This window comes from Nannospalax galili, unplaced genomic scaffold (assembly GCF_000622305.1).
Source record: "Nannospalax galili isolate Female #2095 unplaced genomic scaffold, S.galili_v1.0 scaffold305, whole genome shotgun sequence".
In the NCBI taxonomy this organism is placed as follows: Eukaryota; Metazoa; Chordata; class Mammalia; order Rodentia; family Spalacidae; genus Nannospalax; species Nannospalax galili.
The window spans coordinates 4,080,223-4,084,895 of NW_008356258.1; positions in this window are offsets into that span (position 1 = coordinate 4,080,223).

Consider the following 4,673-nt stretch of genomic DNA (forward strand, 5'->3'; position numbering starts at 1 on the left):
AATTATGGCAGGAGAAACTGGGAGAGGTCAGAAAGCGGGCAGAGGCTAGGCCTTTCACATTTCCTACAGGGCAAGGTTTATTCTAATATCAATTCTAATATAGAAAACTACTGGAGAGTTTTGTGTACGAAGATAACCTGAGTTCTAGTTTTAACTCACCATTCTGGATGTGGTATAACAAATGTAAGGAAGCAGAGAAACCAGTGAAAGGAAATTACAGTCATCTACGTGAATGAGAGAGGCCTATGTCAAGGGTGGCAGTGAGATTGGAAAGGCAAGATATGAGAAATAGTCTGGAGGGGGACACCTTATGATTTGATAAATTTAAAGAGTATACAGGAAAGAGGAATTAAATATGACTCCTGGTTTTTTGCTTGAGCTACTTTGCAGATGGTGGTGTGATTGGCTTGAACTTAGGAAGACTGGGGAGTAATAGCAAAATTTGGATAGATCATATCAGGAGTTTGAGACACATTAGACTTGAGATGCTTATAAGACAGTCAAATTTGAAGACAAGCAGGCAGTTGGATAAAGAGTATGAAACTTCCGATTGGCCTAAAATTTTGAGATTCATCATCACCTTATAGACCATAGTGACACAGGACTATGTGAATCCATTCAGGGAGGACTGAAGTGTGGTGGAGACTCTTGCTTTAGCTGTTGGGCATGGGAGGAAGAGGCTACAGAGATAATTGTAGAATGTCTAGCTGTTTTCCATTGCTGTTAGTGAATACTATGGATTGGATAATTATAAAGAAATTTGTTTCTAACAGTTTAGAGCCCTGGGGAATCTAGTAACAAGTTGCTACATCCAGTGAGGGCCTTTTTGCAGGGTAGCTTGAGAAAGTAGAGACTATCTATTGTACCCAATGGAGGCTTCAGAAGATGGAATGAAGTTATAGCAAGAGGGCCAGAGAGATGGCCCAGCAGATAAAGCCACTTACCTCCAAGCGCTACAACCCTGAGTTCACACTCTGGAATCTACATAGTGGAAGGAGAGAACTGATTCCCTAGGACTATTCTTTAACCTGCACATGTATGTCATGACATGTGTCCCCCCACACATACACTCACACAGATATGCAAATAACTTAAATGTAAAAAAAAAAAATCTTTCGAGTTATAGCAAGTAGAGTCCCTTTGAGCCAAGGGTGCAGTTTGAACCTCGTGAAAACAGGATCTTAGGCTTTGCCCTGCTTGTGGGCATTTCCTTCTATCCAGAGTGGAAGCTTGGATCCCAGCGGCAGTAGCTGGGAACCAGTAAAACGTTTGATTTTGTTGTTTTATTGGCGTGAGGCCTAAAATGGATAGCTAGATGGGCCATTAAGCAACTGCTACATGTCATGAATTATTTCCATTTCCAACATGTCTGAGTGATAAATGATATGATAATAAATAGGTAATTTATGTACTTGAACCATAAGTATCAAATTTACCACTTGAAAGATTTGGCATGCCTCCACAATGGGAATAAATGGAATAAATGCCAATATAATCTTTTTTTTTTTTTTTTTTTTTTTTTGGTCTTTTTTGAGACAGGGTTGGGTCTTGCTGTAGCACCAGCTGGCCTGGAACTCCCTACTCCCTATGTAGACCATGCTGGACTTGAACTCACAGAGACCCATCTGCCTGGGATTAAAGGCGTGCGCCACCACACCCATCGGCAATATAATCTTTAGCATTTATTGAACATGTAATACCAGGTGTTTACTATATCTTATCTCACTTAATCTTCACAATCACTTTCTGAACTAGTGTATCTAATTTTCTCTAGATTAAAGTTTTGGGTGATTGGGGCTTGACACCAATAAATTTTATGTAGGCTATGTTGAGATGTGGTTCATGTATAGACTTGCTTGGTTTTTATCTGCATGCATTAAAAAACCCAAAAGAATAATAGGTTTAAAAAAAAAACGCTAACATCTTGCATATTTAAAAATAAGAATCAAGCCAGGTGTGGTGGTGCATGTCTTTAATTCCAGCACTCAAGAGGTAGAGGCAGAGGCAGAGGCAGGCAGATCTCTGTGAGATCAAGGCCAGCCTGGTTGACATAGGGAATTCTAGGTCAGCTGGATCTAACAGGAGACCCTGTCTCGATTTAAAAAAAAAAAAAAAAAAATTAGGTGTTTTTGTTGGTTTTCTGTAACTGGGGATTAAAGAAAGCCAGGGTCCTGTGCATGCTAGGCAAAAGCTTTACCACTAAGCTATATTCCCAGCCCTCTTTTCCCTTTTTATTTTGATACAAGTTCTCACAAAGTTGCCCAGGTTGTCTTTGAAATAACTCTGTTGCCCCCAGGCTGGGCTTGAGAGCTCTCCATCCTGTCTCAGGCCTGGGCTACCAGGGTGAGTTGAGGTTTTCTTTCTTTCTTTCTTTCTTTCTTTCTTTCTTTCTTTCTTTCTTTCTTTCTTTCTTTCTTTTTCTTTCTTTCTCTTTCTTCTTTTTTTTATTTTTAGCTTATGTGATCTAACTGAAACAAAAAACCCCAAAACAAAAAACCTGATATACTCCAAATAAAATTAAAAAATCAGGATTTCCCCCCAATTCCCAGCTCTAACATTCCATCATCGGCAAGGGGATAGTGGAAGCACAGCACAACACAGAGTCATCTTCTCTGGAGAACAAGTTTACTTCAAAACATGGAAGCCGATAAATGGGCTATAACTTTCCTGTTGTTCATGAGTCAGCATGAAAAATACCTCCAGAGAAGGCTAAGTAGGTCAGATTTATCTAAGAAGACAGCTGTTTAATCCAGTATCCCTCTCCAGCCTCATGGCACAGAAGATACCTGTTTCTGGCTTTGTGAACAACGGTCAAATAGCATTACCCACCTTTATGAAGTTTGCAAGACTTCAGTGTAAAAAAAAAATCAGGCTGCCCTGAAAGACCTTGGTAGAATAAATGGGAACAGAGTCAAATGTCCATAGCAATGTGCCTTAGTCTTTTTCTTTTTCTTTTTCTTTTTTCCTGGTTCCTCAGTCTTTTAAACCATTCTCACTGATAGCAAAAAGGTAATAATTTTAAAAATCAGTGAAGTTTTACATCATGATTTTTAAACTAAACCTGTTCAATAAAACCTGTTAGAAACTCTGTTTGCTTTCTTAGTACAGAAAATTTAAAATTAACATACAGCAAATAAATAGGTTTATGAGAGAACTTTCAATTAGAAATGAACTTTGAAAATGAAGGTAGCAGTTACTGCCTATGTAGGCTATTGTTTTTGCAGTGCTGGGGAGTTGAACCCAGAGCCTCCTATGTGCTAGCTAAACTATACTCCCAGCCTACAGCAAGTTCTCTAATTTATTACAGTCCCCTTTACACAGTGCTGGTCTTTCAGAGTCCAAGGGGCAAATTTGGTGACCAGAAATGAAGAGGAAAAAGGGGGCCACATTGTGATGGGACAGGAGATCTTTGCTAGAGAAGATATCCACTGGCAATATAGGAAAAAAGTACTTGCTGTTCAGTTTGGACAATGCAAAGTGACTTTTTCACATGGACAATTTTTGATAATTTCAGCTAACTCTGGCAAAGAAATTAAGGTGCTTTGAACACTGTTTAGAGTTAACATTTAGACAGTGCTAGATTGGGTACTCAGACTGGGAAAGAGAATCCATAATTCATTTTGTCTTTCTCCAGCATCTTTCCTGCTGTTTGAACACGATTTCCCAGTCTAGACTGGAAGACACCAGAAGCAATTAAATAGATCAATGTAAGCAGACAGGTGTGCACCATCATTCCCCCATCTTTATACTGCGAAGCGCATATTCTTTCTTTGAATTTTCTACAAGCTACGCTCCTAACAACAAAACTGTTCTTAAGGCTGCCAATACTCACAATTTAAGCAAATCGATTACTAAGTAGCCCTTTGTGACATCTTTGGCAAAGCAGGATATTAATTTTAAAGATATCGCAAGTCCTAGAGTTTTAGTTACCGGCATAAGAAACGTAAAAAATGTATTTCCAAGTACGAGTTACGCTACTCTATTAATGTTGGAAAAGGCAAGCGATGATATCCTCTATTTTCTACCTTTACAAGCAGCTGGATGACTTTTACAATTTGATTCCGAAAGTGGGTATGTCTTCAGGGTCTATAAAGGTCTAACCTAGGGCAAAGCTCTTCCACCTGTCACGACTTGGATGGTGTCCATGGGGGGTATCGAGGGTACCACCGCCACCCCGCGCTGAGGTCAGCCGCTCGGGTGTTGAGAGAGCTTTTTATTCTAAATTACAGACTTCGCAGCCACCGGATATCCTTGCTGCATAGCTGGCAGTAGCCATGTGGCTGCACTCGCGTTTCCTGACACCCACTGCGTTATTTTCATTAATATCCTGTCCAAGGCCTCTCGCTGGCGACGACTCATTTGCCTCGACCGCCGACCGCGGCAACTGTCCCCACCGCGGCCGGGGTGGCACTTACAGAGGGATCGCCTCCGAAAGTTCACAAGGCACCCTCGCCCCGTAGGTCCCAGGTCTCCCAGAGTGGAGCTGTGGGGGGCGGGCGGGCACGTGCTGAGCGCCGCGAGCGTTCGCACTGTCCCCGTCCCGGGTGTCCCGCCGCGCTCCCCTCGCTTCTATCTGTAGCGCACACGCGCCCAGAGCCAGCGCCGCGGCGGAGGCAGCAGCTGCGGGGGGCGGGGCGGGGCTGGAGGGCAGGGCTGGCGACACGGGGGCGGAG